This window comes from Equus caballus, chromosome 5, assembly GCF_041296265.1.
Source record: "Equus caballus isolate H_3958 breed thoroughbred chromosome 5, TB-T2T, whole genome shotgun sequence".
Taxonomy (NCBI): Eukaryota; Metazoa; Chordata; class Mammalia; order Perissodactyla; family Equidae; genus Equus; species Equus caballus.
In genome coordinates, this window is record NC_091688.1 from 89,223,023 (window position 1) to 89,247,078 (window position 24,056).

The 24,056-nt window shown below is 37.1% G+C and overlaps 1 long non-coding RNA gene across 2 annotated transcripts; it reads left to right on the plus strand.

Moving 5' to 3' along the window:
- LOC138924147 (uncharacterized) lies at positions 1 to 22,726 on the plus strand. Of its 2 annotated transcripts, none has more exons than XR_011438870.1 (4): positions 1 to 118; positions 334 to 666; positions 5,851 to 6,075; positions 19,077 to 22,726. It is a non-coding gene; the product is annotated as an uncharacterized lncRNA (long non-coding RNA). The 2 variants fall into 2 exon arrangements; XR_011438869.1 differs by lacking the exon at positions 19,077 to 22,726 and adding an exon at positions 9,923 to 11,158 and having other exon boundaries at positions 9 to 118.
- Positions 22,727 to 24,056: the final 1,330 nt, after the last annotated feature.

The following is a 24,056-nucleotide window of genomic DNA, read 5'->3' on the forward strand; positions in this document are numbered from 1 at the left end:
GAGTGACATGGACAAGCCTCCCCAGAATCTAACTTGCTGAGGGACCGAGGGAAAGGATCAGAAGCCATGGTTCCCATTGACTGCCGGTGTGAACCTGCTGCTCTGTAGGGTCAACCTTGTAAGACAGAGAGGACAGGGGCAGGCGTGGGGCAGGGGGAAGGGATACAGGGCCCCACCCCTCCACCTGCTATCCCCAAGTTTGCTTTCTGCCCCTTTGCTTTTAGGAAAGACCTATGTTAGTACCTGTTTTTGCTAATGGAAAGAAGTCCAAAGATTTCCACTTTTACAAAAAAGGGTGAAAAGCCAAAATAGCATTTACTGTTTGTTTTGTAGAGAGCCATTACAGAAGCTAAGCAGCCAAGCATACTGTCCTATTTCAAGGCTTTCACATCAGCCATATCAGCCACAACAGATGAGGAACCTCGACCTTCGACATCCGGGCAGGCAAACGTAGAAGGCATAGACGTTAGTGAACTGCCCGGCCTGATGGATTCAGATGACAATGAGATGTTAATAGACGACCCTCTTCCTCTCTCTCCAACACCCCAGTCTCCTGTACCTGCCACCATCCCAACCTCCGGCGACTCAGCCTAACACACCATCATCACCATCGTCACCGCCACCACCTCTCAGCCTTCCAGTGTGCTCGCGGTCTTCCCGATTCTGGTAAGTGAAACTATCCTGTGCATACATTATTTCTACTTTATATGGGATGTGTCTTTATCATAGCATTCTTACTTTTACTATATGTTAGTGTTATTTTAGCTTTATGTGTTATTTGGAATGATTTGGTAGATTATTTTTGGGGTCTGGGAATGCTCAAAAATTTTTCCCGTGTAAATTAATGGGTAATTGCTTCTTTGCTTTCCGCCGTTTCAGCTTATGAAAGATTTCATAGGAACGTTCTACTTTCAGATAGCGAAGGAAACCTGCATTTGTGGACAGCTGTCACCTTCTCAAAGTTTTGCTGTCTTGAATCATTAACACTGGATATTGGTTACAGCTAATGCCAAAAGATGAGGGGTGGGAGGAAGGAAGCTGTGAGAGGAAAGTTGGGTGACTCTTGTTACTCACCAAATTTGCACCAGTATTCATAACAGTTTCATCACACACAAGGAAAATCATTTCACCATTTTGGTTTGCTAGCTCTTGACAGTTATATACCTGTCAAGCCTGAAAGCTGAATTGAGAAACAGTAGCAGAATGGAAGGAAAGTGAGTATTCTGAAGGACAATGGATCTGTCGTTGCTTACATAAGTGACCTTGACAATGTGACTAAACCTTTCATAGACCAGCTACAAAATGATATCTAAACAATTTAGTTCTGGGTATGTTAACGGTAGTATTTTGTTTGTATTCTTCCACTTAAGCGAGTTGAAAAAGGGCAGAAGGGAGATTTGGATTAATATCAGTTGGTTCTGTGATCTCCTATATAAATTTGAGGGTTACAGACAACAGCAACTCAGGGATTCATATTTGTAATTATAACTGAATTCTTATGTTGAAAGAAAGCTAGTTTTATACTAACACAATTTTGTAACGAAGTATCCTAAAATGTCACACTCAGAAAATCTATTACAGATGTTGGTACCCTGAGAAAAGAAAAGGGGAATATGCTCATGTTTAATTCTGCCAATCACACATTTTCCTCCAAGAAGTGTCCACTGCAGAATGAGAAGCTATGCAAAAAGTAAAGATTGCATATCTGTATGGAAATGTAGTACAATAAATAGGAAAACCACTCTAATCAGTTAAGCAAAATATCTCAACCATTTATGGAAAAGAGGTTTTTAAATGTTTATAAGAAAAATCAAGATTACTCAGATTTTTAGTATTATTACTGGCTAATCTCTAAAACGTGTATTTCACTATCCTTGCAAAATCGGTTATTGGTAGCATCTTATGCTAGTATTTTAAAAGGATAAACAAACACAAACAAGTCATTATAACATAGATACTGGAAGCTTGGTTTCAGGAATGAAATATAACTTAGACAAGAATAAAACTCAAAGGAATAAAATTGGTTGTGCCAATTGATATTAATAATCTGTACCTCATTGGCACATCCCATAACACCACTTTTCAGAGCAGAGGGGAACAAAATTTGACCATAAATGAAAATTGATCCTGGCACACTTTCCTTCCAGTCACTGGATAGAAGTTTTGCTTAGAATCAGTCTGGAGAATACAGGAAAAAAAAGCAAAGGAGAATGCTCTAGCCTGGGTTAGATTGAAAGTCAGAGAGAGGAAATTCATAGAGGATGCATGACTGTGAATTAAAAGAAAGAAATAGCCAAATAGTAGCAAAGAAAAAAAGGAAAGAAATAAAAGAAAAATTATTTGCATTGTCTAATAGATAGAGAGAATGGTACAATTTTTGCCGTTTGTAATAGAAATTTTAGGAAACCAAGAAAACTTCTTACACGAAGGTTACCTTCAGCCATCTCCCAAATGGGAACTCCACAGTCAAAATGATGATTTTCTTTTTTTTTGGAAAATCATTTACTGAAGGCTAGAAACAGAGAAGTGACTGGAAAGTTTGTGATATGTAGTGAAAGGGAAGGATCAATTAAAAATTGTGTTCACAGAATGTAGGCCTGTTTGCAATTTGGAGCCGGGAAGACAGCATGATATGCTGCATCTTGGAATATTCTTTTCCGATTGGGTAAAATGTGAATTTTTGGAAGTAGAATCCTGTGAAATAACTACTTTATCATATCAAAGCTGAACTAAGGCCGCTTCTTGATCCATTTAGCTCACCCTGAGAGGGAGCATAGATGGAAAAAAATATTTTACATCAACCGTACAGTTAATCATTTAATATTTTTCTTTGCCCATACTGAAATTCCCTTAGCCGCAGTCATGCTCACTTCTGCATCATGCACCAGTTCATGGTCTTCCACACGGAAACTTTTCTACACCTTTGCTTGAAACAAATTACATTTAGTTCTAAAAGTCCTAAATAAACAGTTTGTTTATCTACTTTGGACTTATCTTTATTATTCAAGACTTGATGCTTGTCCACATTTTCATTTTCAATCTGGCAAACTGTGGAAATAAAGACATATTCTGTTCTTTATATATCTCAGGATTTGTTTGGCTCAATAAAACACTGATATCCATACTTTGAAGACAAAAAACTCCTCAAGGAGCTTGGCTAATTGCTAGTGACATGTAAAAAGCATGAAAGGCAATACTATTTTCTTGATAGTTTTTGATAAATTTTTTTTTCTTTACATAGCTAAAGAAAATACCTTTATCAAACTGGTTGCACAAATCCTTTCATTGGAACACATATGGTTCCCTTGTTAAGACACTGTTCACCCATATGAACATTCACTGATTTATTCCCTGCCAAAAGTCTGTGGGTGTTTCAACTGTCATGTATCTGGCAGCATACCACAATACTTCACTCTGAAAACTGAAAGTCATTTAACATTCATGGAGATTAAAAGCTAGCTGAAGATAGCAAAGCAAGACCAGAAATGTAGTTAAGTGCTTAGTGGAATTTGGTGTTTCTCATTTATTACATGGTCTTCAAAATAAATGTGTGGGTGGAAGAGATGTAGATGGCATGTTAATGATATTCACATATCCCAAATTAGGAAAATTGAAACTACAGAGTCAAATTTATATACTTTGTGTCTATGTGATTTAGGGATATAATAAAGACAAAAGAATCTGAAATCTTGTTACACAGAAAAGTGAAATAGAAGATGAAAGTCAGTATATCTAGGAAGGAAGACAGGAAAAGCCACATATATTGTAAAAAGAAGGAAACTGTGGGAGCTATTGATCAAAGTGTCATAGAGTAGTACATGCAGATGATTCCACAATAGAGCTGGATATGATTTGCTGGGAGATAATATCATTATAAAATCAATTCACATTTAGTTCTCTGCCACATGGTAAGATCATTCATCTTGTAACACTCCAATTTCTGAAGTCACACTTGCATGAGCAGGCAACGAAGTGGAAAGTGAGGTGATGTGGACAGTCAAGACAATTATCTAAATAATTCGAATTGAAAATATCCACTTTCTTTCATTTTGAAAATATTTTTAGATACAGTGAAAAGACTTCGACTTTCTGCTTTCTTCAGGTCTCATATTTGAAGATAATTCTTCCAGAAACCTTTTACTGATACCCCCATGATGGCATCAGGGGCTTCTGCTCCAAACGTTTTCTTAGCATCTGGAAATGTCCCAGTGCTTTTCACTAACTGTAATTGCCTCCTTATAGATCTAGATCTCATACTGAAGACGCAGATCTCATGACAGGCACTTGATACATATTTGTTGATTCAAGAAGCTTGTGGTTTAGAGTTAGAGAGACATGATATTAGAAAGACTAATTCTACCATTTCCTGTGAAACCTTGGAAAATGTATAGAAGCTCTCTTGGTCTCCATTTCTTCATTGTTAAAGTGGGAATGAGAGTAATTAATTCTCCCAAGATAGTTGTAAGGAGTCAATGAAGTAATGTACAAAATCCAAAAAAAAGATAGTGTCTGGCACATAGCAGGTGCTCAATAAATGCTAGTTTCCTCTAACTTCATCTGTTTTGATAGCTGTATAATCACCTAATTAAATATTTATAGGAATAAATACATCCATTGACAGCAAGATTGAGAAAAGTAAAAGAAATTCAAGAACTTGTTCTGCCCATTCTGTGTGCTTTTTGCCGTCATCTCTGAATTCTCCTCCCTACCTGAATCTGCTGCCTTTCGGGATCTCCCAGTTGCTCAACCCCATCTCAGACACTTCAGTTGACTTCATCCTTCCTTGAACACTGGCAGGGGATTTGACGTGCAGAGTCCTGAGTTACCATTTTGACATTTTGAAGCCTTCAACAGGTCACTTTACCTGCCCGAGTTTCAACTTGCCCATCTACAAAATAAAGAAAACAACTCCTACTTTGACAGGATTTCCTTGGCTCCTCTCAATTAACAAACAAAGCAGGAAAAGACAGGCAGGATCTCAGTTCTCCTGCAGCTTAGGCATTAAACCAACTTTTGTATGAGCCATTTTCAATAAGTACAAAGTACAATAATTACAAAGTGTCCATTGAACGGGGCAGATATGTGTATGTACATTACACACACACATACTTTTATTACATATATAGCCTAATCTCAAAAGTGGGGTGTAACATAAGTGAAAGTGCTTTATGAGCTGACAAACGTATATAAATGCCATATATGAATATTATTATTAGTCTCAGTAAATCTTCTTATTTCATTTCTTCCCTTATAGCGCCCATAAAAACTCCTTAGTCTTGTGTCTCAGTCTCCATCTCTCTGTAAACATCTGCTAATATTCACTGAGGAATAAAGACCTTCAACATGAAAGGACGTAAGAGGCCGCACCGTTAAAGGGTGGCATCGCTTTGTAGGAGATGCTGAAGCAGCTTCTCTCTGAGATAGTTCCTATTAGGTAAACTCCTATTGGTTCCAGTCAGGTTTCATCACTCCTTGGTTTTTCTGGACAGTGACTTATCTCCCAGAGATTGCTTACTCCTTCTCGGCCTTGACAACCAGCTTCTCTTTTTCTATCCACCTATAGATTTTCACACTGTCAAAAAGGGCCCACTCTCATTTTTTGACTCTACACCTGGTTCTCAGCCCACTTCCAGCTAAGTGTCCCTTGACCATGATTCAGTTTCATTTCCTAGTCTTTTATGTTTCAGCTACTCTTCCTCCTCTGTGTCCCTCTAAAACAGTGGGGCCTGGGGATTTCAGTACCAGCTACGGCTGATCCCCACACTATGGCCAATCTTTGCATTAGTCCTCTTGGGTAGAATATTCTTATTTTAATGGAGATTATTTTGAAACTTGGAACTTAATTTTCAGTCATGTAACCTGCTGTTCCAGAAGATGTATCTGCAGAGCACGGCCTTTCTTTCACCTCTAAATGAGTCCCTAAGGAAAGACGTCACTCTGCCATGCTTCAGATCGATCTCGATGCCTCTTCTTTATATAAAGAAAAGAGAACGCTTCACAAAAGAGACTTCGTGTATAATCTTGGAAACAAATATTCTATAGACCATCCAAGATTAAAGACACTTCAACATCCAGGTGAGCAAAGCAATACAATTTTAAAATCGTATTGACTAAACACTCTATTAAATCTTTACATTAGTTTTGTAACAGAGCATGAGAAGTGATGAATTTCAAATATACATTGTAATGGTTAAACATTAGATATAACAATCAAATCACATCCACCATGTTGTCTGAATTGTAATGTGATCTCACAGACTTGCCTCGCTTTGTTAGACCTGTACACGCCTCTCTCTCACTCACTCTTCACCATTTCAGGCTCTTAACACACTTTGCCCTTGGCCCAGACTGTTGCCTTGATCATACATAATTTAGTCATCGCTCTGCCCTGGCTTCTTCAATGCCTGACACATAGTAGGTGCTCAAATATTTGTTAAATGAAGAAAACACATTATCTATTATGTATAAGCAAAGAAACAGATTGAGAGATTTTTCTCAAGGAATCAGAGCAAGTACATGGCAGGACTCAAACCTTGCTCTATCCATATTGGATTACGTATTTTTTTCGTTGCTGTGTTACATTGACTGGTTACCATGGTTCCTAATACTGAATAGGATTTTATAAGGAAACTCCTCATTTTTAGATCTTCGGGCTTTTACACCTAGTGTTGTAAAGTTCTGAAAGAAATCATCTGGTGAACTGTGCGAGTAAAGAAATTTAATAATAGGCCTATTATGAAGTAAGGCTTTTCATATCTTTTCTTCCAAAATTCAACAATTGTGGCTAAAATATTATTCAAATTATATTTGAAAATACCACTAATGGAATAATCCATTTTCATCAGTTAATTCCTCTGAATATTAGCTGGGGTAGAGAAGGCTTTTCATTGATACACCCAGTGACCATTTCTATTGGGAATGAAAAGGCATGAATATTTGTAATAAACTGTTACTTCCATCTGATTGAAATAAGCCTCAAACTTACTGAGATGGTTTCATAACCACCCCTATACACACACATACACACACACACACTGTTGTTTCAACTCTGCAATAATTACATGCCCTGTAAAAGGTTTTCAAGAACAAAAAATATATCTATATTGGCAGCTAATTATACTGATTGGATTCTTTTCCATTGGTTACAAAGGAACACACAGTCAGTATAGAAGATTTAGAGGACCAAGAATGGCAAAAAGAAGAATCAGCAAAATATCGTTCCTCCAAAACATACCTACCATATATATATCAATATTTATATAGAGAGCTTTTTTTTTGCAAAATGAGAATCACATGTACACGAATTTTGCACTAGACTATATAGAAGGCACATTTTTCCATATCTGTAAATATTCTTCTATAATATGATTTTAATGATTGGAGATTATTATATTATATGAATATATCATATTTGTCAAAATATCAATTATTGATCATTAAGATGTTTCTGCTTTGCTATTCAAAAATGCGCTGAAAAACATTCTTGTACATAGTTTTTTCCTTATCTGAGATATTTTAAAGATGTATTTCTAGAAAGTAAATTATTATATGAAAATGTTAACATTTTTTAATATTTGTGACATATCACTAAATTGCCTAAAGAAGGGTGATACCATTTTCCTTCCTGATACGTTATAAATTTCTTCACACTAGAAAATTTAGAATCTTCCTCCTTCGTTGCCATATGTCCAGCATCCGGTATAAAGTCGGTAATATGTAAGTTGTCCAATACATATTTGGTGAATTATTGAGTAATAAATGAATGAATGAAGAATGAGGTAGAGTAGGAGAGTAACTCTTTCTAAAAGAGAAAGCCATTTTTTTTTTCACAGAATATGTTTGCTGTACTCAGTTACTTTATCCATAAAAGGAGAAACATTTATGTTAAACATGTTAGACACTGTCCAGGTGACAGAAAAATTGTATCAACATGTGAATGTTCTGTCCTATCTATTTTGCTAGACTGTAACGTGTTTATGGATCATTAACTTGTTCAAATTTATCAATGACTGCTCCCAAAATGCTCCTACTCTAGTGTTATTTTTATCAATAAATAGTATGATTGTGCCTAATTATACAGACCCCCAAATGTGGAAGTCATTCTTCAAACCATCCTCTCCCACCCTCATTTTCATTTAATCACAAAATTCTGTCAATTTTACCTCTTAAACGTCTCTCATCTCAATTTTCTCCAGCTTTACTGCCACCACCCTAGTAAAACGTCTGTCATAGCTTGACTGAACCTTAGAAATTCTTTCCTGGTTAGTCTTTATTCACTCTTCTCATTCTTCAATCCAGAGCAATCTTCACATTGCATCCAGAGCAATCTTTTAAAAACGAAAATATGGCTATGGCAATCTTTGTTTAAAACCCTTTTACAACTTATTGTTCTTAAAATAAAGATCATCATTGGCATGCTAATAGAAAGCACTGGCAGAGCAAAAACTCTCTCACCAACCTATCATGTTCCATTATCATTATTAAGCCCACCTCCTGAGACTCTGGCCTTCTTCAAGGCATCTGCTTCAGGATATTTGCACATGCTGCTTTCTACACCCACAGCACTATTTTCATTAACTTCTACTCTCTCTTTTATTCATGTCTTTTCATCCTTTAGGATCAGTTGAATTCAGTGTCTCAAAGAAACATTTCCTGACCCCAGACTATATCAGATCTTCCAGATCCCTTTACTGTCCTTGATACTTCTTAGCTAAATTGTAATTTCGTAACCATTTATGTAATTAACTGTTTTGTCTGTGTGGCCTGCTTGAATGTGAGCATCAGGAGGGCTGGAGCTGCGGTTGTCTTTTTCATGCCTGTACCTCCAGCTCTGGCTTACATAGTTGAAACTCAATAAACATATTTTTAATGAAGGACTAAATGGTAAGCAAATGGGAGACATTTGTGAGGAAGTCTGAGTAACAGTGCTTAATTTCAATTAAGTTTTCAAAAAATAACAATTAGCTTCAGTAAGAAAAAAAAGACATCAACTTTAGTTATCACAATTTTGATAGTCTATCAGTGTCCAGTGCATATCTCTTATTAACAGAGCTCTTGCCAAAGAAACTGCTTTTTCCAAGCTGAATTTTGAGCACAGGTACAAATTTGTTGTTGATATTTTAAATTATTCCACTCTGACCCTGAGCTTTTGGATTCTAAATGATATCCACTCCAGATGCCTTGAAATCTGACTGTAACGTTGCTTGCACATCACCTCATGACCTTTGCTCAGCCAGTAAATTGAAGTTTTGTGTCCCTAGAGTTAAGATGGAATAAACTGGAAAACAGAGTTTTCTTCACTATTAGTTCTAACCTATCTAATCTTCTTTCTCAGGAGATTCACCTCAGTTCAATTATCACATCCAGGAGAAGATATAGGTCTTAGCTATTTGTTCATCATCTAACAATTTCCAATGGGGTCATTGATATCCACCAGCCAGAGCCACTGACCACTGAACCTTACCAGAACCCAAAGGACTGTACAGTAATGTGGGATGTGAATTGTGCCTTTTTATGTTCATAATTTAACTTTTTATGCTTCTCAAATAATAGTTGCCGTGGCAGTTAGTTGACAAAGTTGATTGGTGCTTTTATCTAAAAAATGTAACGTCATTATTTGATGTCTCAGATCGTATTCAAATCCCATTTTCACTATGTCCATGCCCAACTAGAAGCAGGTGTGATAGTAAGATAGCTCCATTAACAAGAGAAGAGATTGAGAATATGTCTAGGTTTGACATATTTTTAGTAGAAAGAGAAATTGTTTTTATTTTCAGTCCCTCCAAATAGACTCAGTCAACTGGTTTAAAAGAAAGCTGGATTTAACCAGTAACCAGACCACATTTTCTGTTGCCAAATTACATGGCACAACTGTTTCAAGTGCAATCATCACAATTGTGGCTTAGCGTTGTTTTTCTAACAGGGGCTCTCATGTAAGGATCATGAACTATCACGTGCCCATCACTGCCCCAAGAGTCATCATGTGGACAAGATTATTTGATAAAGATGTGAAGAATTCAGCAGCAAGCGAGGAAGCAAACAGCGAAGGGACCAAGTGAGATAGAAAAATACTCTCCCCCAGCCCCAGGCTACAAGTTGCTTTCTAAACACAGAGCATGTTTCTCATATTCTAAATCAGCAGGGTATACAACCAAACATCAAACTTGGGAAACAAACATCTTCTCCTTATTAAAGCATAAAGAGAAACATCTCCCTGGAATCCAGTAAAGCTTCGCTACAATAAGATATGGAGCCTTAGTTGCTTTGATTCCATTGTCCTGACAGTGCTTTTATTATTCCAACATTTTTTTCTTGAACTAACCTGTCCATTCAATTCAGCAAATAGTTTCCTTGTTAACAGGGGCAGGATTGTACAAACCCTGTACATCTCCCCAGCAGCCAGCACAGTGCCAAGTGCATATTAGATGCTCAGTAAATATTGGAATAATCAGTTTATTCTACCCAAATCTTGAACTGAAGTGATTATATGGCGATATGGCGAGGTAGAAAATAAGCTTTCCTCTGCTCCTAGATTTACTATTATTTATGTTAACACTCCAAATATTATATCTTTACTCTAAATGTGAATTACATTCTTTATAATTTCAATATTCACATAAAGTTGGTTAATTAGTAAAACTACCCTTTTAAGACAATATCTTATTTAATACAAGATTTTATTTAAAAATCAGGAGAATAAAATCTTGTGTGTCCATCATGTCAATCAAGGACAAGCTGGTTGAAACAAATTTCTCAAGAGAAAATTAAGGAGAGTAGCTTTTCTAATACTCTTTTAAAGATTTTTTTTTTTTTCCTTTTTCTCCCCAAAGCCCCCCAGTACATAGCTGTATATTCTTCGTTGTGGGTCCTTCTAGTTGTGGCATGTGGGATGCCGCCTCAGCGTGGTTTGATGAGCGGTGCCACGTCCGTGCCCAGGATTTGAACCAACGAAACACTGGGCCGCCTGCAGCAGAGCACACAAACTTAACCACTCGGCCACGGGGCCAGCCCCCCAATACTCTTTTATTACATCTTTTGATTTAGTTGTTTCAAATATAACTCTCTTTAATACAAAACTCTTTGTAACCAAATTTCTAATGCTATACCTCAATAAACACGATACCAATGCTGTACCTCAATAAACACGATACCAATTTTAGATTCTGAATGGCTTTTATTTTCCCACATTTTACAGAATATGACAATAATAAAGTTTTGTGTGTGTGTTTTAATGGTTATTAGTCTCCTTTTTAGAGTTTTCCAAAACAAAATTTGAATGCCTCCTTATTTTGCAAATGATTCCCTGCAGTTCAGGGTTTCATAAAAAATCCTAAGCTTACATGATACTAGATTTTTTCTTTCACATTGGGCTCTGGTGACATATTTTCAGGGCTTTCAATGTCTTCTATTTGTAAGCTTCACCTTCATGTTGAAGTTTACTTGAATCCTCTTTAATGCCTGAGGATTCCTGGCAGCTTATATTTGTATGTATAAAAGACAGGCCAAATCTCCATGGGAGAACATTCAAAATAGGAACAAATGTACCCCTGCTTACTTTATGCATTAAACATTTTCTCCAAATATTTCAGGAAGGAGAGTTTTTAAAAATTAATATCCTTAGTATTTTAAAATAATGTTCTTTAGTTAACTATTAATTTTTCATATTATGGCAATTTAACATCCTTGGAGATCTGGTGTCTTTATAAATTCCCTTCTATCCTTCTCCTATGGAAACTTTTTTCCTATGAAATCCTATAAGATATTTTTTTCTGAATACAGATTAATTTACACTCCATGATTTTAGTTTAAACTAAAAGCCCAAAAGTTTTAAGTTAATAAAAATTACAGCAAATCATGTGTGCCTATATTAGTTAAATTTAAATTAACACAGATATGGCCATTCAACGTTTTTGAGAACAAACGAGAAAATTTAAGATGCTTTAAAATAGTCAGGTCCATATGAGGTCTGAGGCTGTTAAAAATTGGAAGAGTTTAAAAGTTTAAAATGTTGACTGTAGGCAAACCTCAATACAAACATCTGGAGTTACTCAATAGACTTGCTAAGAAATGTCGATTTTGCACCTGTGCATGTGTGTTTTCACTTCTGTGAATCATGGTTACTCTTGCCTTTGCTCACAGACTGTTGCACATTAATGGCACCATTCAAACACCGTCCCCAGCTAGAATGGTCTACTGCCATCCTCCACCGCTCACAGTTTTCTTGACACTCCTCCATCAGTCTCCACATCTGACTGGATACTATTGAATCCAGTTGCCTTATGACAAGTTTCTCACTTTAGGACTCAAGAACATAACGGCCCAGAATTTCTCCCTTGCCATCTTTAAAATCAATAATCTTAAAACAATCTTATTGCTCCCTTCTGAACTTAGGGCCAAGTCTATATTCCAGCTGGAGCCAAATAGCCACACAATACACCACAAATACACATCATGCACACACACGCACCCACGAAAATTTTTAGCCATAGTTTCTCCTTGTGTGGCAATGGGGGTTTCAATCACGTAACTTCTACATGGAGAAACCTGAAGCCCTGGGTGCTTACTTTTTATGAGCATTGGAAAATCATTAAAAGTGTTTCTTTGGACAGCCATAGGACATGGCAGATTTTCTGTCCTACTCCTCTTTATGCAGTTCCATCTTAAATTGTATCATTTACACTGGGGGGAGATGGGATTCTTAAGGTTACAAAGAAAGAAATGAATATTTAAGAAGCCCCTAGAGAATCACAGATAAGACAGTTGAAATTTACTTAGACCCCATGTATACAAGATTCTATATAAATAAATTAGGAGATTGAAACAAGATAGGCAAAATATCACATCTCCATCCTGCCTTGTCAATTCCTACTGCTTGCTCTTCTTTTTGTTTCTTTATAGTACTTGTTAATAGTATGAATTTATTCATTTATTCATTTATTGTCTCTCTTTATGCAGAAAAATGAAAACCTTGTAAGAGTAGGGGCTTTGTCTGTTTGTTGACAACTCAATTTGGCCCTAGAATAGCACCTTGTACATTCTATATATTCAGAAGATATTATCATAATGAATGAATGAACACAAAAGAGAAAAGATTCCTAGTCAAAGGAGGCCAGCTGACTTCCTTTAACAAGGTTGGAAGGATGGTGTCACTGTCATAATCTTTCCTTAGAAAGTGTAAATGGTACATGAAGACTAAATCTTGCAAGAAACACGGTTCTGTGTTTGCTAAAGCAAATCCCTATTTACTGCCTGGGAAGCAGAATGAAGCAGGGCAAGAAGGACTTCATTATTAAGCCAGAGGCATTCAACAATGCAGTGCTCCCTGACACTCCTGAAGTCAGCTTTGAACATGAGAGGTGGGAGTGTAGAGCTCATCTATACAAGAGCTGATGATCCATGATTGCATTCTAGTAGAAAAAACAGACTCAGAGTTCTATCTCAAATAGGAGTGAGTGCTCAGTAAATGTTACCAATTAGTATTAATATCATTACAATTTTTATCATTAGTTACACAATGTTTATATATGTATGTACTTATCTATTACTACGTAGAGTGGTTAAGGGGATCAGTTGGACTTGGTTTCAAATCCTAGCTCTGCCATGTACCAACTGGTGACCGTGGGCAAGATACTTGATTTCTCTGAACGAAGCATCCTCATCTATTTCCCTGAATTTCTGTAAGTACTAAGAGACATAATGTATCACAGTACTTTACCGATGTCTGGCATAATAAATAGCGATGGTGATTATGATAGCAATGTTGATTCATACAAATTAAAGTCATGTAATGAAACAGACTAAAGTGTCAGCATATATTAAGGAAAGCTATCTTCCCAGGCAGAAACATAATTTGTGAGAAAGACCTTAAGAAGACCTACATTTCTTTCTAACTCCTTGATATTATAATGCTGTGAAAGTGGATGATATGACTCTAGATGTCACTTAGAATTATTGCAGCTGAAAGAACAAAAAACAAAATAAAGAAGAGAATATATATGCACTGTTTTATGAACAAAACACACAAATATCTAAAAGAATTTTAAAGATCAAAAATATTTTAACAATAGCACAAAGTTGGTATTTTCAAAGAGATCTCAACATAAAGATGCTTTGCCTCTAGGCCTTGAAAAATGTATTTGGCTCTTCCTCCACTTAGAGTTTGTTTTAAGGCTCGAATGTAGACCAAGGAGTTTACGAATGGTCCTTGTTTTCTCCTTGTTCTCTGAGCACTGAGTTTTTCCCTGGACTGGTGAAGTTTTGTTGTATATTTTCATACTCTACAAACACACATATGCTTGCACATTGATTATATTTTCAGTCAGGCAATATATTATTTTAAATAGTCACTGGTATATAGTACAGTTTCATCAGATACCCTTTCTGGTAATAATAAAATACACATCCTGGAGAATACATCAGTAGCCCTGCCTGTGAAGCAGCCTAACCCAAAGGGAGCTGCATGCAGCTATCAAAACTTAAAATACAGATGCCTGGAGCTGGCCCCGTGGCCGAATAGTTAAGTTCCCATGCTCCGCTGCAGGCGGCCCAGTGTTTCGTCGGTTCGAATCCCGGGCGCGGACATGGCACTGCTCATCAAACCACGCTGAGGCAGCGTTCCACATGCCACAACTAGGAGGACCCACAATGAAGAATATACAACTATGTACCAGAGGGCTTTGGGGAGAAAAAGGAAAAAAATAAAATCTTTAAAAAATATATATATATATAGATGCCAGCCTGTGGCATAGTGGTTAAGTTCAGCACCCTCTGCTTTGGCAGCCCAGGTTCACAGATTTGGATCCTGGGCATGGACCTACACCACTCATCAGCCCTGCTGTGGCAGCAACCCACATGTAAAATAGAGGAAGATTGGCACAGGTGTTAGCTCACAACTAATCTTCCTCAGCAAAAAAACAAAAACAGAAACAAAAACAAAACACTTTAAAGTATACAGAATAAAACAGAATCTCAACCACCAAAGTGGCAAAGACATTGGTTGTGTGGGGACCTGGAAATGGCCACCCCAAAATATGTCTGTTTGGCATGATGATTATTTGAGGCTGGTTCCTTTGCAGATAGGAAAGCAACTGAAAAGTAGAACTTGCTTACCCTTTGTAAGAGACATTTACATTGTAAAGGAACTCTCCATCTGTAAAGATATCTCCCTCTCTGTACCAGGAAGGGGAGATGACCTTCTCTCTAGAAACTCTTAATCAACGCCAAAGGCAAGGACTTAAATCTGCATAATCATCTTATTCCTGTCTCTGGTAACTTCCTGTAACTGACTTCCCTCCCCCTCCCAAAGTTGGCATTTCTTTAAGGATGAAGCATCTTTCCTTAGGCTAGGGACATTTCAATCATATGTGAAATATCCTGTTTGGGGGTGTATAACCACTCTGTGCACTCCACTTCTTCGGTGCCCTTTCTTCCTTCGGGAAGAAGGGCCCCGGGCCATGGTTCTCATAAAGCTTTGTTTAATTTTCTCTTGCTATTCTGTCTCATGTGAATTTAATTCGTTCTCCAGCCAGAGGAACCCACATTAGGTAGAGGAAAAGTCTTCCTCCCTACAGTTGTATAAATACATTCCCAAGGATTAAGTAAGAGTTCTCCCTGCCAATCTGGATAGATGACCATAAAGGAAGGAACATAGTTTTGAAATAAGTAAATTCTCCCTTTGCTGTTCTTCACTTCACATTCTGTATCTTTTTAAATTCCTTGTCTCCAGTAGCCACAGACTGTACCAGGTCTCCTAGTTACCAAAGACTGCTCCCGATATAAGTCCCTCAACAGCTCTGCCTTCTCTGAAGAGTGCCCAGACTCCAGGGGTCTATATGCACCTGTGTCCCTTGCCTTTCCAGCATGATTGCTGTCCAACCACAGATTACCTCAAACCAGCACTGTTCATATCAGAGTGTCGATGAAAATAATCCATAACCAATCTATAAATGAAAATTTGGGTGAGTTTATTCTGAGCTGAAATCTGAGGATCATGGCCCGGGGCCTTTCCTCCCAAAGGAAGAAAGGGCACCAAAGAAGTGAGGTGTACAGTGTGGTTATATACCCCCCATACAGGACGTTTCACATGTGATTGAAATGTCCCTCCTACAATAGTCACAAGATTGCCCTGTCAGCACAGCGCTTGATGGACACAGCAGGTAGTGGGTCTGCTCTCTCGGAGGGCATAGCAGGAGGCAAGTCTATTGTCTTGAGCTGGGTGGTCACAGGTGAGCGCAGCAATCAGTTCCTAGCCTAAGGAAAGATGCTTAATCCTTAAGGAGATGCCAATGTTGGGAGGGGGAGGGAAGTTGCACTTTTATCTCAAGGGCCTTTGTTCTTGCCATAGGGAATCTCTAAAGCAGATATACAATGCATGCTCAACAGCCTCGGTCAGGCCCTTTTGGAAAGACAAGGTCAGGCCGAATTAGGTTTACACAAAATGGCTTCCTCATATACTCCAATATATCCTATTACTTGCCATTTTTATTTGTCAAGAGAATGGCAATGTATGGCCTGTGGGCCAAATCCAGAGCACTATCCCTTTATGCAAGTGAAGTGTCATTGAAACACAGCCATGTCCACTGATTTATGCATTGTCTGTGGTTTCTTTCGCACTACAATGGCAGAGTAAGTAAATACCATGGAGACTGTATGGCCCCCAAAGCATAAAATATTTACAAGTTGACCCTTTACAGAAAGTTTGTTGTCCCTGGATCATCACTGCACTTGAATCACTAGACCCATCCTCTAATTTTAATTGCAGTTTCTGCCTCCCAGTCTGCCTCAATCTGGTTCTGATCACCTCAGCTTTGGGACTTTTACCTCATCTTCTTCTCTGACTTCCTCTTTGCCCCTTGGACATGTCATCGGAGTCAACTCCTCTACAGTGCACGTGGCTCCTCTCTTCAACTGCAATTCATACCCATTAGAATCGGATGACTTCCATCCCCTTGGATGTCAACCAAGCTCTTCCAGTCTGGCTTCTGCTCCTCAGCTTTGACCCACACAGCTGATATTCCTTTTAGATTCACCTGTTCCCAAGGATAAGACCTCTGACAGAAGTATTAAATGCTAATACATTAGCTCTCTAACTTAGCATATAAAAATGTAGAAAAACAATGCCAACCTGATTGTCCCTCAACCTATTAGATTTTTCTGCTTTGAAACAGTAGCCAGGCTTCAAGCAGTGGTGTTACTTTTCCAAAGAAGAAATGGCAAATTAAATTTCTTTAATGTGTAGAGACCCTCTAAAAAGAGTACATTTAGAGGTATCCAGGGACTTTGGGCTAGAAAGGCACTGTCTTTCCAAGTTCACCTGTGGCTCCCTCGTTCATCATGGTGTTCAAGATACTGCCACATTTCCACAAAATGTTGTGTACTTATATTAGAAAGAAACAGACTAAGGCCTATAAGAGGGAAACCACTAGTCATAGACTCATTCATTTTGATTAGGTCTGAGTTCTGTTTGCAGCTCAGAAAAAATATTTGTTTGGGGTAAACTCACCAGAGTTTACTATATACATTATTTCCTGTTGCAAAAGACAGTATACTTGAATTTCACCAGTTTCTGGGAGCTATAAACTGTCTTGCATTGCTTGGTAGAGGTTTCAACCTCAGGCAATTTTTTTTTTCTTTTTATTAAGATTATGATAGTTTACAACCTTGTGAAATTTCAGTTGTACATTATTGTTAGTCATGTTGTAGGTATACCACTTCACCCTTCGTGCCCTCCCCCTACCCCCCTTTCTCCTGGTAACCACCAATCAGTTCTCTTTGTCTATGTCTTAACTTCCACCTATGAGTAGAGTCATACAGAGTTCGTCTTTCTCTATTTGTCAGCCAAATTTTTTTATAGGAGGAGAAGTTTTAGAAGAGAAAAGTCCCGGGAGCCTTTCTTAGGCTAATAAATGATTATCGTGACCTACAAATATCACTCTGATTAATGAATTTTCTAATAGCCATTCCCTGATCCCTCTCTTTAGACATGACATTTACTCCCAGACAACGACTTACTTAAAAGTTTCACCAAAACTTAGAGGGAAAAATAGGCAGGGCATGAAAGGGCTTTCATTTGAGTATTTGTCTTTTTCTGAGAGCTATCACCAGTTTGTACAATGGCCACTCTCTTCGCCTGCAGAGTCCCTTCTCTGGCAGTATCTCATTCATTATTTATAAAGCACATTAGGATACTTTGAGTGTGGAAGATGCTACAGAAAACCAATTCTCTTCTTCTTATTGTGTTAATCCTGGATTAAAATTAATGAATTTTATAGCAGAAAGAAAATGAAATAATACATAAATCTAATATGGCAAATACAATGGAGTTCAGAAAATTAATTTTTAATTCATTTCACTTTGTAACTTCCAGGTTGAGTAAGATGTGATGTCCGCTTTTATTCTAATATTTCTATAAACCTTGTGGTAAAAATCATTACAGTATTGGTCTATCTTTACTAAGCTAGCAATGCTGGAGCTGTCCAGAGATGATATATGGATTTCACCACAACAATGAATCAAACTGCCCCAAGTCATCAGTGTACCCTTTATTCCTGTAATGTCTGTGTTCTGCGCTTTCCCATCTGACAACTTCATGTTCAAGTTATTGGGATTGGAAGTTATTTTCCAACATTAGACCCATGTCATAGGGAAAAACATCTAAACCCACGAAGTCTTGCTCAATAGGCACTTGGAACAAATATTGTTAAATATAAATAGGGAGCAAATATAGGCTAAAACAAAATGAGATTTCACCCAGCATGTGACTTCCATAGTACATTTTGTGCAAAATATTTATGGCTTGTATCGCTTAAGGTGAAGTAGCTTCGTCACTTTAGGCGTCATTTCTTGTCATCTGTAATGTGAGGGGTGGATGATAAGAGACCAGAGATGAGAATATACAACACTGTTGTGATAATTAGACAAAAGTGTCTTTCTCTGGATAGATGCAAACATTAAAAGCACAGCTTGGTTCAAATTAGAAGAAGGCACTCTTTATGCTGGGCAGATACAACCCTACATCATAGTAAAAGATTTGGCCAACAGAATAGAAATTTGATTTTATTCTTCATTTTCCCCTTTAGCTGGACACTCCTGTGCAATGAACAATCTGCAGAAACATGTCTGGTAGCCCTGGATAAGAGTTGGAGAAGTAGACAGCCTCCAATTTCATCTCTCCCACCAACTCTGACTATAATATGAAAGCATAGTGTTCATAACAAAAGAACTTATGATCAGACCAGACATGGAAAACTGTTTACATATCTGTATTCCAAAGAAGATACTTTGACAACCTAGAGTATACATCTACACCTGGTGTAAAATAACTACAATGGTAATGGTCAGTAACCATGCCATTTAAAAGGAATGGGTGAAGGGACTGGAAATTCTTAGCATGACAAAGGAAAGGCTAAAGAGAAGTGAGAAAGAAGAAGCAAAACAAGAAGGTGAATTTTTTTTCTGGATACAAATAACAGCAAGGTAGATTTTAATATAACACAAGAAAGAATGTTTAATAGAACTCTTCAAGCATGGATTAAGTTAATTCCAGGAATACCAAGCTGCAAATGATTAGAGGTGTTCAAAGTAATGATGGATGGTCACTGGTTTGGAATATTTTATAAAGAATCTATTTACTCAAAAGGAGAAGAATTTTGTGAAAATACTATTTAACATTATGATAAATACAAGGGCTTTAAGAGATTACAATTCTGCCGGACAAAATTTTTTGAACACTTATATTCCAAGCTCTCTACCATCTGCTAGGAATATGCAGATGGATAAGGACTCGTCTTTATGCTCAAGACAGAACAGAACATAAAGATAAATATATATTCAACTAAATATACCATCAATATCAATAATACTATTAGTTCTTTAGAAGAAATCAAAGAAGGCTTCTTGAAGTTTTTAACAGTTGGTTGAATCCTAAGGGAAGACTGGGCTAGAACATCCCAAAATTGTGAACAAGAAAGAAGACATTGGTTGGACAAAGCTAGGTGGCTTCCTAGGTAGGAGCCTGCAATTTAACATTACCTTGACAAGTTCACTCTTATCCAGTGACCAGTGAACAAAACTATTTGTTATCTTACTTAATTGACATTTATAGAATACCCTACACAACAATAGGGAATATACACACTTTTCCTGTGCACATAGAAAATTTAGCAAGATAGGCCATATCCTGGACTATCAAAGAAGTCTCAATAATTTAAAAACATTCAAGGCATTAAAAGTATGCTCTTTGCCCACCATGAAATATTTTAGAAATCAAAAATGGAAAGATCTCTGGTAAATTCCCAAATATTTGCAAATTAAATAGCATACTCTAAACAACCACAAATCAAAGAAGAAGTGAAAGGCATATTAAAAAGTATTTTTGTCTGTATGAAAATGAGAACACAATATACCAAATTTGTGGGATGCCACCAAAGTGGGGCTTAGAGAAATTTTTTATAACTAAATTCTTATAATAGAAAAGAACAGTATCAAATCAATGATCTCAGCTTTTACTTAAAGAAACTAGAGAAGGAAGAGCAAATTAGCTTCCAAGTAAGTGAGAGAAAGGAAATAAAGAAAATTGTGAAATCAGTGAAATAATTTTGAAAAAGAGAGAAAAGGAATAGAGAAAATTAATGGAACCCAAAGCTGATTATTTAAGAAGATCTAGTCAGGCAGATCAAGGGAAAAAAGTTACAATGTATGGAATATAAGAGGTGATGTTAGTACTGATTCTACAAATATTAAGAGGATAATAAGAAAATACTTTGAACAAATTTATGCCAATAAATTTGCATCTTATGTTAAATGGTGCAATTCCTTGAACGATACAAACTACCAAAGCTTACTGGAGAAGAAAGAGATAGTCTGATTAGCCCTGTATTCCTTCAAGAAAATGAATGAGGAGTTAAAGCTCTTCCCATGTCATCTACAACTTAGTATTTACCTTGGTAAGTTGACTGTTGTCCAGGGGTCCGCTCTTCAGGTTTACAGACTGATAAAAATAGATCTTATCATTGCCCAAATGTTGAGAAAGTCAATTCACATTAAACAATTTCATTTGCTATGTGGGGCAGAATCTTGAATGTCTTTTTCTAGCATAAACTACAAAAGAAGCCATACTGGTAGATTTCTTGGTGAGTGTGAAATTAGACAAAGTCACTTGAGAATTCAAATGATGCCTTCTTCTCTACAAGAGTGGAAGAGCTGCCAGGAAGTTGAAAAAAATTCACATCAGCCTAGGAGGCTGGCTTTGCCCCAGGGAGATAATTGGCTGGGTACTCAAAATATTTGCTTTCTTGATCCTCCTTTTCTATGCTTCCAAGGTTTATAAATACCTCTTCTGGTAATTATATTCTTTCTTTAGATGTAGTTGTATTTTATCAAGTCAGAATAAGGTTTCTCAATCTCGGCACTATTAACTTTGTGGGCAGGATATTTATTTGCTAGCCAGCCCTGCTGGTCTAGTGGTTCATTTCCCAGTCAGGGAACCACACCCTCCATCTGGTGGTTGACATACTGTGGAGCCTGCCTGTTGTGATGCTGAACGTTATGCCGCCAGCATTTCAAATACCAACAGGGTCACTCGTGGTGGACAGGTTTCAGTGGAGTTTCCAGACTAGACAGAGTAAGAGGAAGGACCTGGTTACCATCCATGAAAACCCTACGAACAGCAGCACAGCATTGTCTGATGTAGCGCTGGAATGTGAGAGGACGGGGCCAAAAGACCAGTCAGAGTTCCACTCTGCTGTACACAGGGTCGCTAGGAGTCAGAGTTGACTCTATGGCACTAACAACAAATTAATTTGCTGTGGGGGCTACCAAGCGCATTTTAGGATGTCAGAATCACTTTTCATCTTTCATAAGTGCTTCTGTTACTACTCATCCTGACTTGTGCTTATTGGAATAGCTCTCCCTCAAGTTGTGAAAAACAAAAATGTCTCTAGACATTGCCAAATGACCCTTTGGGAGGAAAAATGCTCCCTTTGGAGAATCCCTAAGTGAGAGTCAAGTATTGCTGACCTGGTCTCTACCTTTAAGATAACCCTGCGTACCCTTCTTTATTATCATGTATTATTTTGATTTCAGACTTCAAATCTCTGAAAACAGTATAATTTCTCTTATTTTCTTATCCTCATCCTCCATGTTTCAACAATAAATAAGAATTTTCCTGTATGGAAGGACCAGTGAATAGCTGTGAAGGGCATTTCAATCAGAGAGATCAAGGTGAGCAAAAGAATGTGGAAGCAATGTATACTCGGAGAAAATCCAGGGCCAAGGGAGATTAGAGTGTATCTGACAGGCTTAAAAATCTCCTTGATGTAAACGTTAACCTCTTTGATTCTGTGCCGATAAATAGCAATAATTAACATTGAGGTTTAAAACATGACAGGAAGAATGCCAAGAATTTAATGTTCATAATGTCATGCAATCCTTACAGACCCTAATGACATAGACTATTATTATTCCCATTATATACATGACAAAACTTAAGTAATTTAAGCAAATACACATAATAAGTAACAGAACTAGTTTACAAACTCATCTTGTCTGCTTCTATAATCTGAGTTCTAGACATTATGCTCTTACCGGCATGGATAAGCAAAGAGAAATAAGACAATCTTTCAAGCTCACAGTCTAGGAAATTCTCAATAATCCAGGTTTATCTTTACATGTTTTATCCTTTTAGAATAATCATTAACTTTCAATTTAAATAAAAATTAATTACAAAATTGCTCTGTAGTTTATTCATTTTCTAAGCCTTTACCATAACATATCCCCTGAATACCTATGTCTTTGAAAATTTTCATTTCAAATATCTTGTTTCTAAAGTCACTTGTAACCCATCATATCTGTGAAAAGTAAGAGGAAACAATTGGGGGAAAATGTAGTGACGTCACTAAGCCTACAGTTCGGAGGCCGCAGAGAATGAGCCAGCTCTAGTCCAGAGGCAATTGCCAAGAAAACTATTGACTTAGAAAATTATTTGCCAAAGGCTTAAAGAAATATTTCAGTTAGACTGGAAAGCAATGACAGTAAAGAAAGAATGTGTAATTTTATATTCAGATGGTTTTCTATTACTTTGTTATGGTCGTTAAAGGTAAAATATCTTGGTGTTCTTTTTTGCATTATTTTATGAGACAAATAAGTTGAAATAGAAAAGATTTTTTTTTCATTCGCATTGATGTGAATGTGTTTTTATCACCTTAAACTATCTGTTGTTTACAACTGAATCATAGAAGAGAAACAAGGAAAGGCATCCCACTGAGACAAGTATAGCTCAGGTCCTCCGTTCAACAAGAGAAAGGCTATCTGTGCAAATACCCAAAAGATTTTTGACTGGCAGACTCCTCTCAAATGTGTGGATTTGCATCACAAGTTATATGCAGGGTTCACCAAGTTAGTGCCAGCCTCTGTCATTTTATCCTCTACAAAGTATGGCACCTGCTGACAGTCCTGGTAAAGAGGAAGAAATGATCCAAAAGAAAAGGTCACTTTTGTTAAAAAAAATCCTGTGAGGAGAAACTTCTTTCTATTTTGCAAAGCTTAAGGTCCACAAAAATTCTGGCAGTTTTTTTTTTTTTTTTTTTTTTTCAGAAAAGGGCATGAAAGAATGTAACTGATATCGAAAAAGTAAAGAATCTTCTATGCATGTGTCTGTGTATAATTTTATACCTTTCCTTCAAAAATGTTTGAAGAGGCTACCAAAGAAGTTATATCAGATTTTATGGCTATGAACAGGTACAGTTAATGCCCTTGTCTGCAGGTTCCTTTTGAGAAAACAACTTCTTTACTTCACGGATGCTGCTGTAATAATATTCATTTATTTAGCATTTTAAAGTTTTCCCCTGTCTCAGAGTATTATTAGTAACAGCTAAAATAGAGGCCAAGTTAAGGCTCTTTCCCAAGATTCTCTAGTGTTTAGTATGTAAACTCCACCTGCAATATTGATATAAAATATAGGTTCTTGAGTCTTATCTCAGAAGATTCCAGTTAGTACATCTAGCATGAGGTCCAGGAATCTGCATTTCACAAGCCATCCAATTGATAAGTTTTGGTGGCAG